This window comes from Stegodyphus dumicola, chromosome 7, assembly GCF_044657685.1.
Source record: "Stegodyphus dumicola isolate Sdum_Otavi_A_Nest chromosome 7, ASM4465768v1".
NCBI lineage: Eukaryota > Metazoa > Arthropoda > Arachnida > Araneae > Eresidae > Stegodyphus > Stegodyphus dumicola.
Genome location: NC_140774.1, coordinates 207,335,397 through 207,351,661, shown reverse-complemented (window position 1 = coordinate 207,351,661; position 16,265 = coordinate 207,335,397). Strand labels below are relative to the sequence as shown.

The window sequence follows — 16,265 nt, the reverse complement described above, 5'->3', positions numbered from 1 at the left end:
TGCACAATGAAGTGCATATGCATATCTACACAATGCTATTCATCCCTAAGGATAAATATCATTATGCAGATATTCTGGTACTGCTGCCTCATTTTTGAACATGTGAAGATATTCCCATAGGATATGCACAAGTGTAAGTTTAGCATCTTGAAGCAATTGCTAAAAATCCTGATCATTTAAGAAGCAATCTTGAATGATCATGATCTTTGTAGTCTCAGCCATAATCATGTGTAGCCAATAACACTAAACCTTAGTTCAGGTGATCACCTAACTACATGAGCAATCCAGACAGGGCGCCTCATTTAGTTGACTCTTTACACCTGATTAGATAAATTGTGACTACTTATTTCTTTGTACAGACTTCAGAAGCCAAAGAACTGTGATAGTACCACATCCAACAGCATGCCACTGTATCAGCATCTGCCTTCTACGAGTTGTAGAACACAATGACTGGTTCATTGATGAATGGAAGCAAGTGGCATGCAGGTATGAGTCTTGATTCCAAATGCATTAAGCTGACTTTAAGGTTAGAAATACGGTACTATCCTTATAAAGCCAAACTTCCAATGTGCCAGTCTGAAAATGGACAAGGTCATGATGATTGTGATGATTCAGTGATGGTTCGAGACAGCTTCCTTGACAATGTTTGGGATCTTTGCTATTTGAACCAACAAGTATGTGAAACTGCTCAAAAGTCACATTTCTTATCACTTTTCTGCTATCTGGATGAAAATAGAGTGCTCCAAAAAGACAATTTCTCTTCTGATGAGCATTTTACAGAATTCTCTTTTCTGAAATGGCCACCAAGAACCCAAACTTATTAAATGATTTGGTATATCTTGAAGGAAGAGGTGTGATCCAATCATCCAACATCACAGTGTTCTTAATTTATTCATGGGAAATCCTAGATGTTTGGCACGGCTTACCCCTGAAACATTTCTGCTGACTTTTTGAAAGTAAGCCTCAGCATGTGATAGACATTGTCAGGGTTAACAGAGAAATAACTTATTACTAATCAAGTATCCGTAATACAGTGACACTTCAGCAGACATGTTATGATTACGTGAATACTATGTATAATATTTTAATAATTATAAATGCATTACTTAATAATTTCTTTAAAGTAAAGGAAGAATGGCATTATGTAAAAATAATGGAATAACTCAAAAACATTTTCAAGCATTTAAATAATATCTCATGTAATATTCAATTTGATAAAACATATTTACCTCCATTTGTAAAAAATTGTAAGTATGCACTGTGGTTCCTAGAAGTTGCACCAATGCATGCCAGATTGTCTCCATATCTTCCAATTCGTACAATAAATCTAATGAATCAAAAAAAAAAAAAAAGTTTTCCTCTTCTCCAAGTTATCCATATGAACAACTTTACCTGAATGTCTGCTTTTCTCAGTTTTTTGCTCATTTGGTCAAAAACTGTTAAATTTGGCATATTAATGGACAGTAATTCTTTCTTTGATAGAACAGTCAAAAATCTCTAAAATACAATTCATATGAATTTGATCATGTTTAGAATAAATTTTAGTTTATAATTAAAACTAAAGAAATACGTCTTAAGTTTGGCTATAGTATTTCAAGCAAGAAATTATCCAACAATGATGAGATACATTTATATGAATTTGAGATAGATTAACTGTATCACTTGTCAAATTGTTGCCACCAAATATTAGCATCCTGTATAATAAAGAAGGATCTACATGAATTTATGCATGTTTCTTGCATTGTGAAAAAACAACCGTAGAGCAATCAAATACTAAATAATGCAGTCCTCCACCCAAACATGTGCATCTGGAAGTCCAAAATTTGAATTTGTTTTATTATCTATTTCATGTTTTACAAAAATTTAATATATTTTTGGTTAACAGACTCAATGATTTCAAACCAAGCAGTGGCAACACCGTACGAGTTTGGTGTTTGGCTGCTTTTAAATATCTTGCGATTTTGCTGTCAAATTGAATTTAATGTGGTAAAACTGAATACTGATATACAGCTGATATAATAAACTGAGAAAAGACTGAAAAAAATTGAAAAATTGCAGAATGTATTCCTAATATATGTCTTTTATACTGTCTCAACAGTTAAAGCCCATTCTAAAAACAATTTGCTCAAAGTCCAGAAATGAATTTTCTGGTCTTTTATTAATACTTCAAAAATTTAATGTATTTTATGCATTTTGAAATTATAATATGCATTAATATACTATGAAAAACGAAGTTGATGATACGTATAAACAAGCATCATAGCATGATATTTGAATTATACATTTAACTTAGTTATATATTTAATTATACAAATTAAACTACTGCTTATTGTAAAGAAAACTATACAGTCAAAAGTCTTTAATCCGGACTCGTCGGGACTTCGGCGATTCCGGATTATAGATCATCAGTTTAAATCTGGTAAGATGGCATGCAGAAATTATAAAATTAAAAATATGAAACCGTAATTTATAAAATAATGAGCAATTATGATCTAAAGGGTATCAAAATTTACCAAAAAAGAAGCCTAATATTTATTTGTTTACTTTATTAAACATTTCTTTCAACGCGCGGATGCGTAAAGCATACCTTACGCATAGCCGAAATTAGAAAATTGCAACCAGAAAACTATTTGATTTGTATTCATGGTATTTATAATGACGAGGAATTTGATTTAAATCATATCAAAGACGGAGTACATCGAAATTAAATACTACATTTAGTAAGGAATTATAAGCCGAATAAAATAAAAACATCTGCTCTGAAGATAACGATAGTGTTGACAAATAAACTTCCAGTTCATTGCGCGCCGGCCGCGATGTCTCCCCCCCCCCCCCGCGCACAGCAGCGTGAAATTGATAAACAGATTTCGGAACGGTTAGATAAACAAAGAATGTGCCTTTATCCATTTTTTGTAGCAATTCGTTTTTTGTTTGATGGACATCGAAACATACTTTCGTTTTCTAGATCCTTTGGGAGCTCCAGCATCAGAAATTCTATTTGACATAATCAAAAGTTCAAGCTTACTTTTAGAAAATTGCTCTTACAGTCTTCAAAAAATAATAAGCCGGATCCAATTCGAAGGTTAAGGAACAACGCAATCATCAACATTAACTGAAATAGATAATTAGATAATTTTAGCTTATAGCGTCCGTTATACCTTAAACGCGAACGCGAAAACGTATTCTGCACTTGCGCAGATGCATATGCGCAGTCGTAAATGTCTTGGGCGCATGAGTAAAACGCCTATGCGCATGCGTCAATGCGGCGCATGCGCAGAAAGATTTTAGCTTTGAGGTCCGGATTATAGATCATTCCGGATTATGGGTGTCCGAATTAACGACTTTTGACTGTATTTAAGGAGGCAAAGAGTTGCATGTGGCTGTTCAGTTTACTGGAGGAAATTTTGATGAATTATAAAATTTCTGACCACACCCCAAATTATGACAAAAACTTAACAGTGCTTTGTATTTTCAGTTTGTTTGTTTAATGGTTTTTATGGGGAAGCACAATATTCTTAAAGTGAAGATGCCTTAATGGAAGACCTTTTAAGGGAAACTGTCTCCCACTCACATTACACAAGGAGAAAAGTAAGAAAATGCCCATGTAGCTAGTTAATTTGGGAGCATCGCATTTTCTGAACTGACGAAAATTTTAACAAACTGAAATGAAATTTCAGAAACATTTCCCTTGCAAAATGCGTAAAAGAAAAATTAATCTTATCCCTTAGACACATTTTTTAGTAACTTTGCTACTCAGTCATTTGAGCAGCTTTCTCATTTTATTGGAATGTTTGTATAATTAATCAAACATTTTATTTTGTGTTATATTCATATTTTACATATTTTTCATTTAAAATTTCATATATTTTTCGGTTTTCCCATGAAAAATGAGTTCAAATCAAAATTCCAAATTGTCTCACATGTTTGAACTCACAATATGATCTCACAAGCTTTTGAGATTATGTTTTAATACTATTTATAATGTCTTTAAAGCTTTAACTATTCTAATTAATGCTGATTGCAATTTATGTATCTAACACAGAAATATCAAATATGAGATTAAACTACAAAGTCAGAATGTAGCCATTTGCCATGTATGTTATGCTTGCTGTTTCATTTCATTTTAAAATAATAATTTAGAGGTATATGCATCAGTGAAATTTTTTTTTATAATTTATCCTATGAAATTTAATTTAATTAAATAACTGCAAATTAAAATGAAAGTACTGTCTTCCAGGAATAGAATTTGAATTTACTGTTGTCTAATCATTTTTTAAAATAGTATGTTGAAGACAGAAATCTCAAGCTAGCTGAATAAACTAATTACTTTTAAAACTTATTAAGGAAGAGAGTTATTTATAAATCCATGCATTTTAGCTTTCTTTAAGTTAATTTGTCTAGATTCTTTTTAAATCAAAATTATATAGAATAACATGTTTAATTTTTCCTCTTCAAGTAAGAACGCGAGTAAAATGCAAATAGAAGAAAACACAAATAGCCTGCTCTGTAGAGGCTAAAAGTTACCGCTGTTAATTAATATGCAAAATTTGGCAAATAGTTGCCAAATATAAGCCAGTTGAAGACATGCAACTTAAGCAAAAGTTAACACTCAAGTAAGACAGGTAGAGATGCAAGATATTTCCTCAATGGAAAGGTATTATTTACTTGCAACCTGCCTCATTTCCCTTTCTGTGTGTGGGGGGAGGGGGAGAAATTTCTGCTCTGAGTATACTAATTTCCCTTTCGGCTAATCTTCCACTGACTGAAAAGACACCAAATCATTCAAAATATCTCACCAATGTTCAGAAAAAATATGTTTTCTGTAATATGCAGAAACCGGTTTATTTGATTATGACAAAGCATGTCTATGTGCATATATCCCAAAACTAAAGAAACAATTAGAAATAAAATTAATCAGTCCATTTTATAAAAAGAGCCATAAAGAAAAAGGTGTTACTTAGTCTTCGGTGTCTGAAAGAGTATTGCTTGGCAGCATTGTTTTACGCCAAGCAGAGTTTGGCTTTAGTGTAACCCTAAAGTTATTTCGTTTTTGCCTTATTAGTATGTATGATTTTTGACTTGATGTGAGAGCATATGGTTGTTCGCTTTTAACTAAGTTACATAGGTAACTATAAGCACATGCGTGTGCTAGTATTCAATAATGTTGTTTTTGTTAAAATAAATTTGTTATTGTTAATATTACAGTCCACTTACTGAAGTTAAGTTTCATTAAATAAGTTGGAGCTATCTTCAGCAGGAACAGCATCTCATAAATCTAAATCAACTGCCACCAGAATTCTTGGGTCTGGACCACAGAAAACAACAGCAGTATCTTCCACAAGAACAGAACACAGGTATGCTATTCTTCCACCTACTACATAATTGCAATATGTTGGATCAAGACTTGCTTCATGGAAACTTTCTTTTAGAAATGTCTAAAATAAAAGAAATAATAATAATAAATATTTCCACCTTAAATATACAATGAAAGACACAGTATTAATAAACATTAATTCCCTTTTGTATACTAAATTTTTTGATGAAGCAAGTTCTAATCAGATTCAGCAAAGCCACACAAATATTTCCACAAAAATAATTATTATGTTATTATTATTTGCGGGTAAACAGCCTCAAATATTTAAATAAAGCATACAACTAAGAGGTCCATGATGAGTAAACCAGGTGTAATTATGAGTGTATGAGGGTAAATTTACGTATAATAATTTTTATCAGTTTTTATTTATTTACGGTGTCATCAATTACGATTTTAAAATAACTGTGTTTGTCTTATTGAATAAAATTCAGGTACACAAATAAATGATTACGACAATGCATGCAAGGATTATCCAGTCCTCGAGGCTTCCTTTTATTTAGCACTTTTATTTAGCACTATTTATTTAGCTTAAATTAAACTCATTCATGTTTGCAACATACAGAGAGAAGTACATGAGGAAAGCAATGAAAATATTCACACAGATAATATTTGAACTGAAATAGAATGAACTGCCAATGTACAATTACTTTATCCACTTGATTTATGACACATAAATAAATTTGTGTTAACAGTTGAATATTCATCCAGAAAGTTGTATTTGTCAGCAATTTTCAAATGTATTTTATTTTTATTGCACGCAAACATTTGGTCATGAACCTCAGTAGTAATTTCTGCTTAATTAATTTATTGCGTTCATACATGTACTGAATTACAAAAGCCCTAATATAATATATTTAAAAGAAACAGTAGACTACATATATAGTTGCTAATTTGTGATGCAATGAAACTTGTTAATAAATGATACCTAAATAAATTTAAAATAAAAAAAAATTCTCATTGATGATGACTAGAAGATTCAGTCAATTTAACAGTACAATTTTGTTCCTACAATCATAATTCTAGACATGGCAAAAGAAAAACTCTGGCACTTAGGAATTTTTATGATGAATGGCTTTCAAAATAGCTTTGTTTATTTATTTAGATTTATTTGCCAATGTATGCAGTAAAAGACTATACATAGGTGAATGAATCTAATAAGGATGCATTTTCTTATATTTAGTAACAAACAAAATACACAAGTTTGTTTTCAATACCTGACAAAATGTAGGCAAAAGCTATTCCATAGTGATTTAAAAAATTGACTGGACAGCTATAGCTACGAAGCATGGACAGTATAGCAACATTTAAAAAAGTTTTCTGAAGTCAATTAACTTCTGTCCCTTTAAAAGTAATCCTCTTCTACATTCATATGTCATTCTAGCATTAGAATCATGCCTGGAATGCCTATGCCAAAAATTATTTAGCCAAAAATTTCATGCTACACAAGAACGTAAATTTAACCAGTTATGATTTAGAAATTTACACTTCTCCTTTTCATTTCCCTATCAGAATGCAAATTAGTTCGAGAAAACTTGAGGATTACAGATTTTAAGACAAAGCCTGTTTCTGCTTCTCGAGGCCACATTTACTAGATTTCACTATCTCAGTAATTTATTATTATATCTATCTCACTATCTCAGATAAGATCACAATCCAAAGTCTCTGGCTTTGGATTGTGACTGCTGACATTTAAATTGTTATGCTGGTGAGAAGTTTGAGCCAACTTCCCATTAAATGAATTGTGCAATATTTGATTACTGGATTAGTTTTAATTTGAATTTGAATGTGACTTTTAAGATAGCTTGCGACAAGTCATTGTTTGACTTTGTTAAACATGAGATGTGCAGTTCAAGGATCTGATTTAATAAAAAGGTTATATTTTAACCATCAGAAGTCTTTGTCAGTATCTTCAGCCAAGCAATAATTCACTTCAAGTCCATTAGGAGTTTGAATATCAGTTTATGCTGTGAAAGAGCATCAAACTCTATACACTGAAGAGAGATTTTTTTCATTCCTACCTTCAAAAAGTGAATACAGCAAGCTACTGTGTATTGTGTAGGTTGTATTTTATGCAACAAAAAGCAAGGAAAAGGTGGGAGCATGAAACCAATGAAAATGTACCTTTAAGCACACTTCATGAAGATTTTATAGGACCGTTACTATAAACAAACAAGAATTGACCCCTGTAGATGCTTTTATAAAGTTTGTCTAGCTGTATCAGTAAAGCTGACATCAGCCCAAGATTCATCTTTGGAGATCCTTTTAGAATAATTACAAACAGAGATACGGCTTTCACCTCAAAGAACTGCCCAGATGATTACTGTGCAAAAGAAAAAAAACCAGTACATATTCTAAACTACAGGCATTCTGTGAGGAAATGGTCAAGCAGAAAGTATCCATTCAACTTTCATTCTAATTCTAGTCTTAGCCAAATTGTCTACTGAAGATCCAATAAAATGACACAAGTATGTTGCAGATGCCCAATGCATGTTAAACAGCCCTAACTGCAGAAGCACTAAGAGATCAGCATTTGTCAGCAATCTGTCAGCAGATCTGTCAGCAAAATATATTTTATTAAAGCAAGCAATTCATACAACAGCAGAATATTACAAAGACTACTTTTTAAGGATACATGTGCCCTCCCCCTCTTATATTCTATGGCTTCTGGAGCCAAACCTCATGCAGACATAAGGAAGAAACAGAAATAAGTGATTATCATTTACAAGAAAATTGTTTTTAACAGCTTATTATTTTTTTCAATTCAGTGTGACCATAACATTAGAAATGTAAAATTATAAAGAGACATAGAAAGGTGAATGCATTTCAGATTTATGATGCCATCTAAACCAATAGTAGAAAAAAAATTAATGAAAATATGTCTTATAAAAAATTACTTTTATTCACCCATTAAATATTAAAACTGCTAATGACGTGATTTTTGGTTCAGCAAAGTTTAAAACTGATTATATTTTATTCATTGTTACCTCAATAACTCCTCCAGCAAAAAAAAAAAAAAAAAAAAAAAAAAAAAAGATCAGTTGAATTAAAATTTTCTTCTAACAGATTAGCACGATCTGCAGCACTGCTTATGATGGTGTTGTCAATTGCCCAACATACCTTAAAAGTTCTTCTACCACTTACAGATTCTTGATACCACTGAATACAAATATCAGTTGATTTTGCAGAGGCAGGTAAACCCAGTATATGTATTGTTATTTAAACTGCAGGTTAAAATATGAAATAAAATTATGTAGAATAATTACTTCAAATTATTATTAAAACTCTATCTTTTTCATCTTTATACAGTTTCAAGGAATAAACATAACTTCAGGAATAGACCATCCTTAGATATACGAAATACTAATAAAAAAACAAATATTTTAGAAAATCAACGTTTCTTACATTCAAATATTATTTTAGCTACAGTAGCTGAGAACAATGGGGTGCCCATTTGTTCCAAACTAACTGCAGCAGATTTATCTTGAATAATGCTGTTGTGAATATTTGTAAACATCTGAATCCTTTCTGATTACACTTTTTGTTTTTCTGCATTCTTGTGGTGTTCTATTCATTTATTGTTTTTAGGCTGATAATTTTGGGGTTTACTTGATTTAATAATTCATTTCCTTTATTCCTTGGCAGCAATTTTTGCTACCCATTTGGGAATAAGAACTTGTCAACTTGGTGCTTTTATGGGAGATCTGCAAAAACACATTTTCAAAGCCAGGGTTCGTACACATTTCTGCACATGGAAATTAAGTACTTTTAAAGACTTTTAAGGACCATTAATGAAAAAAAATTAAGGACCTATGAACAAATGGGAACTGAATAAATTCAATTAAAAATATTATCTATGCCTGAACTTCACTTTTGTAACACCATCCTATAAATAATATATAGATCCGTAAGTAGGATGCATTATTATTAAGCATAGCTTAATTAACATTATAATTAATAAGTGTGAGAATAAAATTAACTTTATGGAATTTATCAAGTAGCATTAAATATTTTACACTTATAATAATTGGACATATTTGAAAGAAGATAAGTGGCATTTTATTTATGTTTTACAAATAGTTAGCTTTATGTTTTTATTATTATTAATGTTTCATTTTGTAACATACTCACTCAGTCTAGAGATTTAATAAATAGTAAACAGATTTTATGTCAAGGGGCATAGGTTAAAATGAAATCATAATCAGCATGATTCATAACAAAAGACTGGTTGTTGTCATTGCCTAGAAAGAGACCTGCTGATCAAAACAAACCTGAGAGGCCTGATGTAGGCACGGTTGGCAGGTTCTGAAAGTTAGCTGGGCTCCGTCTGACGCAGTTACTGTCATAATTTCATGTAGAGTTTCAGGGGTTGCGACTCAGATAATATACTTTAAGGTTCTAATAAGCCAATAAAGCATCAGAGGTGATAAGTTATTTTTCAGTATTTTAAGTGTCACTAGATGCGAAGAATAAGTTTTACATAAGTTTTTACATTTTTGTGTTTTATGTTGTGATCACGGTAAGGGTTAATGAAAGGCAATAACTTGCTTTAATATGCAGAGATAATTTTTAAAGGTAAGCAGTTAGTTATAAGTAATTAAATTAGGTATTAGATAACCTCAGTCATTATGGATTTACATGGTCACTATTAAATTTTATTTATTTTTTAACAATATTTGTTACAATATTTGTTAAAAAAGGCCCTAGTAAAATCACAATCTCATGAAATTTCACAGTTTAAAATACCTATAATTTATGACATTGATTCTAAAACGATATTAGGATAATTACACATTAAAAGCTACAAAACCATTTATATTTTGTAGCAACAACACTCAACAAAATAGTTATGCATCTTTTTAATTTGAAGCCTTCCCAGACATTTTGAGTAATTTATATCGATTTCCTTCTCTTGAACCATCTTTACTAACAATTATAAATTTGTCTCAATATGCGAAAGAATGTCCTCACTAGTTTCTGCGTGTTTTATCTCCTAACCTGTCAACCTCTCCACAATGTACTTATGAGGGTTTATTTGATCTGGTAAAAGTTAAATAGCCCCCAAACCCCTGACAGTTGTGAAGCAAATTATTGCTGTGTCTGAAAGTAACTACAAAGTCAGACAAAGGTTTAAATAAGCTTCTTATTTAAAAAGAACTTAGACATAGAGGCATGTTCTTATGCTAACAAAATCAACTGCAGCTCGTGGTAATGTAATTAAACAAGAAGAGTCAAATTCAAACTAAAAATATCAACTAGCGGTCAAAGACTATGCAACTTAATTTCATTTAACTCACTCTATCGTTGTAACAAACTCAAATGTCGGCAACGGTAATGCAAAGACAAATAATTACAAATTATGAGAGCTGGCAGGAACTAATGCAGGGAGCAAGTGGAGGTCAGAAACACTCTTGTCTTACATTCCAAAAACCTCAGTTTAAAAACTGTCTAAGTGATTTGCATTCTGGTAAGGAAATAGAAATGGGAAATTAGAGTAAAGGCTGAAATTGTAAACAACTGGGTAAGTTACATAATAATAACTGTACATATCTTTGAAGAATAATTTTCTTTCTCTTTATGTATTCAGTTTATTTCTTCTCCATTTCCTTTTCATTTTAGAATTTTTAGATTTAATTAAAGATTTCTGTTATTCTAAATAAAATAAATACATTTAGAATGTATAAAAAAAGCAGCTAATTTTATTTCTTTAGTAATATGAACATTCAGAAGAAATATGAAATATAGATGATAAGGTTCGGTTACAGAGCTGATGTGGCATAATTTTCAGAATTTATTGACACACCGAGCAACAAAATCTAGAAATGGCAAAACTTTTAGCATTTAGAACAGGCACTGGAAGCAGTATTTAAGATCCACAGAAACTACATCAGGTGAGAAAATGCTTAGTGCCAGCCATGTATATGATGCATTAAGACATATTAGATGAATCTTTTAAATTGTCAGTTTTCAATTTCTTTATTTGTAAAAAACATTTTCTATAATGCCTGTCCATATGATAAGATTAGAAGCATTTCTGATATTCTCCATGCTCATGTCTAATGAGAAGTAGAGAAAATAAAGGAAGATAAAAATGTTAAGAAGATTCTAGTATCAGAAGTAAAACTTTCAACTATAAAACCAATGTTTTCACTTTTCTTCCAGACGTTCTCCATAAAGTAAGAAACTGCGTGTTAATACCATCGAGACATTTTTCATTTTGTCACATTTTTCTGGAATCTTCTGTAATCGTGGGTCTATCAATCTTGCCTTCATATCTTTCTAAACTTTCCAAGCTGCAATGTCTAAAATCCTAAAGCAAAATTACCCCTACCAATTCTGTAACAGCATGACTAATAAAATCATTAATAATTAAAAAATTAAATAATTCACTAATCAATGCTTAAAATAATTACCGTATTTGACGGCATATAAGACACACTTTTTTTCCTAAATTTGGTCTCAAAAAAGTTACCTGCATCTTATCCATGAAGGACACTTTCAATACTGAATGCTATTTTTAGCCCGGATAAAGATCTAGACACACATAACTTTTTCTACATCTACATGTGTGTGGCCTTCTAAATAAGGGTGCGTCTTATATGCCAGTGTGTCTTACATGCCGTCAAATACGGTAAATAGTGCAAGTTAAAATTTAACAAAATACGAAGAGATAAATTAAAATTTAATATGATTTTTAATATAATTTTATTAGTAAAAATAAAATTTTCAAGATGTAATTTCTACTGAAATTTTGCTCAGGTACATAAAAGAAGTGTAGGGCTCCGGGTAGAATTATGATTTAACTGCAAAACTAAGAAGTACCGGAGCTGGGCTCCTGTGGGCTTGGTCGCAAATTAAGCTCTGGAGAAAACTGATGCATATTCTGAGAATTCTGAATATTCTGAGACAATTACATGGGAAAAACTCGATAAATACCATAAAAAATTTTAAAATAGATTTTTAATTAATTACATAGCTATTTTGCTTTTGCTAAGAAATGTTTCAGAAAAGGTGCTTTACAGCATTATACCTTGCTTATTTTTCACATTCAAAAATATTGCATAATAAGTGGCCAAAATGGAACTTTATAATATGACAGCGAAAAATACAAATGCTTTATTTTAATGTTATTTCTTAAATACAATTCCAAAATATTACCATTATTTAAATGAAATTTATCAATGTTACAATGTTCTGAAAAATATCATTGAAAAATTCCCAGATCTCGGAAATAAAAATTTTCTATAGAAACTGATCTTAAAATCGCCAAAATGTTGATAAATCGGCAAATTTAGAACCATTTAATAAAAAAATTCACATCCCCAAAAAGTGAAAAGTTAAGAACTCTTCATTATAAAAAATGAAATAATTTCGAAATGCTTATGTTTCACTTCGTGCTCAGAAACTTGAGTATCCCACTATTTATATTAGAAATAGGAACAAATTATAACCCATGAACCCATTCAAAAGATAACCAAAAGATTATCAGCTCCAAAAATATTCCTCCAAAATATTAATTCACACTCAAAATGGCAGTCATAAAAACAGACAGAAATTTCAGATTAAATTTCAGGACCTTCTCTCGATTTTGGTCGAAATTAAGGACTTTTAAGGACCAAAAATCGATTCAAAAAAACTTAAGGACTTTTAAGGACCATACGAACCCTGAAAGCCAATTCTTTAAGATATTTCAGAGCCCATGTCCACTGTACATAAACACAGATCAGAAAGCCTGAAAGTTCAGTCATGAATCAGCTATGATATTTAGCAGTTAGCTGAATTTTAAGTTAGGGTCCACCCTGACAGGTATTTGAGAAACTTCACAATATATTTTGCATACTAAGAAGGAATACTTAATATCTGCATTTCTTTGAGTAATTTCTAGCTATTGTTGTGTTGTGTGTGCTACTTATTGTGCTTCATAATAAATAATAAATTATTCATTTCTTTCAGCTTATCTGCACTTAGTATTTAAAGAAACATCAATAATCTATAATTCACAAATCAATTATTTCAAATAACCCATGGGCATATTCAGGGGCCATACACAAAGCGAAGAACGAAATGTCTGCATTCGGATCAGACTAACAATAAAATATCAGTTTTTCTGATGTTAAGAGATTTAGTGACCAGCATTTCTATGCAGATTATTACAAAAAATAATGATCAATATTATTATTTCCTAAATGTAGATCTTAGTCGTATAATTGTATAGAATTCATGCTCATTTATATTGGCAGGCTTCAGTATTGGCATATAGCCAATTTGTAATATTATTTGCAAGTGTTAAAAATGAAAAATACTTTAAATTAGTTTTTAACGATTATCAGGTTGTAATTGTAAAGAAATAAAACTTCTTAAAAAAATGGCTTATTAAGAATTAATCAAGTTCAAGTCAAAAAGAGGATCTGATGACATCATGATTATTCATTATCGGAGTTAACCCTTTGTGGTACGGTGTGCCTGGTCTGGGCACATCTAAAAATTTCCTTCTGTAGGCACAGAAAAATTGAATGAAAAATGATTTATAGATTACTCTGAACCTTCTTTATTTAAACTAGATGGCAGAAAACTAAATGAAAAAGGATTTATAGATTAATCTGAACCTTCTTTATTTAAACTAGATGGCAGCCCAACACAAATCAGTCCATATATTTTAGCAATGTTTAGTTTTTAAAACCCCTCATTTTTCAAAAACATCTGGTTGATCTTTGGATTATGGTAACTTAACGACTTTTTGGCGAAAATTTGGCGACCAACCCTGCTACAGCAACCTGCTAGTCATTTTTTTTTTTGGACGCCATTTTGTTTTCTCAAAGTAAAAGCACTTTTCCCCCCCCCCTCTCAACATTTGTTCCAACAATCTGCTAGCCGAATTACGCATATGCTCGAACTTTTATGGAACAAAAGTGCTTAATCATGACAAAAATTAGGTGCGAAATTGGGAAAAAGTGCAGAATCGCCCACTGCTTGCAGCGTTTTTAATATTTGCACATACACGATATCCATGTACACGTCGACCTATTTTCACTTAAAAAAACATCCCAGAATTGCACAAAAATGGCATTGCACACACTCTTGACTTTATCCATGTACATTGCTAAAGCCCTAGCTAGTAACCTTTATCGCCTTACCAAAATGTCGCCAAAATACCTGTTACCATATTCCAAAGATTAGCCTTTCCTTCGAAAATGAAAAACCCTCCCATTTTTCAACCAAAGTTTTATCAAGCATTATCATTTATATTTCCTGTAGTAATAATGCTGACTTACTGTGTCCGATTGCATTAAGGCATAGGATTTTAAAATTAATGCCTCAATGAGTTGTAAATACGAATTAAATTCTTTAAAAAATTTTAAAGAATTTAATTCGTAAAATTTTATTGTTTATATGAGAAAATATAAAGAGATGGAAAAAATTGTATGCAAGGAATAAAAACTAAAAGTCTCTGCTAAGTATTCATTCGATAGTAAGCTATTATGAAAATACCTGCATCAGTTTATAGTTTTATCATTAAAAAAAAATTTGGCAAGCCACGTATTAAAGTCTCCAAATTAGATTAATTTAATTAAATATCTGCATTTGATTTTCACTTTTAACTACCGATCGTTGCAATACTTTCACGTGAATCCGCAAGTTATTGCTCAAACATGTCGCCAAGCTGAGGCAGCGATATTTAACACAAATGATTATTAAATTTCATACACTCTTACGTAAAAAATAAAATGATTTACACAAAATAAAGGAAGCACTTCCACAGAGAACCCGGTAAATGTAAACATCGCCAACTTTGGCGATAATAGTTTAAATCTGGTAACCCAGCAGATTTATCCTATTCACTTGTTTGAAGTTTGCAACCATTCCTCTTGCGTTCATTTTGTTGAATTATCACTGTCGTTATTCGCATTTGCAGATTTTCGTAGATAGATGCCGGTTCTCGGTTCGGGATGAAAGGAAGAAAATACGGTGGTGAATGCTAATTTGTAACATGGCCGTTTACATTGTGTTCTTAATTATTAACAGCTCTAAGAACTATGAGGTTTCCAACCTCTAAAATAATTTGTTTCCGTAGGCCGCAAAAATGTGCATGTGCATTTTAAATAACTAAGTAATGCTTTTATTTTTATTATTGTTTATTGTCATCTAAAATTATGAGAATAAATCAATTTTTATAGTGTAAAATTTTAAAAGGTAATATATTGTTAATGTTTTTCTAACAATAACCTTTCAGAGGATGGCAGGTGTGACATAAATAGATGATTAAATTGAAATAAAAAATATTATTGATTATCTAAGATGACAGAATAGTTTGATGTATCACCATAGTCATCAAAATTAGCAAACCACTGCTGGTGTAAGGAATATATTGTTTTCTGTGTTAAATGGAATTTAAGACAATTTTTTTTCGCTTATCACATTTAACCGGTTAATTTCAGTATATTAATACTAATTTATATTTATTAAATGAATTTTTATTTCCGTTATAAATGCTTATATATTGTCTTATGCTTAATATATTCTTTTCTCTGCTAACTTGAATTTAATACAAATTTATTATCGTATATCACGTTTAACCGGTTAGTTTTACATCTACATGCTTATTATCTGTGAATTTTTACTACCATATGCTTAATATATTGTTTTGTCTGCTAACTTGAATTTACATGCAGTAAAAATCACGTTTACAGAATATAACGTTTACGGCTCGGCTCATCGTCGCTAAACCGCTAGCTTGGCGAGTAAAAATGCAACGGCGCCAACGGGTTCTCTGCGGATGAAAACCAAAAATAAATATTTCTAAAAAAGTATTTCATAACAAAAAAAAAAAAAAAAATACAATTTTGCAGGTTAAAGGAATTTTAGAAATGCGAGAAATATTCATATTTGAAACTTA

At 31.0% G+C, this 16,265-nt stretch overlaps 1 protein-coding gene and 1 long non-coding RNA gene across 10 annotated transcripts in view; one reads left to right on the top strand and one right to left on the bottom strand.

Moving 5' to 3' along the window:
• LOC146996616 (inositol polyphosphate-5-phosphatase A-like) overlaps positions 1-16,265 on the top strand; it is a 206,280-nt gene that overhangs the window by 75,943 nt on the left and 114,072 nt on the right. The gene's annotated exons all lie outside the window — the stretch shown is intronic.
• The window catches only part of LOC146996617 (uncharacterized), a 48,704-nt gene that overhangs the window by 26,170 nt on the left and 6,269 nt on the right, over positions 1-16,265 (bottom strand). For 5 of the 9 annotated variants that reach the window (XR_015042343.1, XR_015042340.1, XR_015042344.1 and 2 more), the window contains exon 2: positions 5,215-5,435. This is a non-coding gene — a long non-coding RNA (uncharacterized LOC146996617). Of the gene's footprint in view, positions 1-1,229; positions 1,328-5,214; positions 5,436-16,265 lie in introns of all 9 variants that reach the window. The other 4 variants (XR_015042341.1, XR_015042337.1, XR_015042338.1 and 1 more) reach the window with 1 other exon arrangement.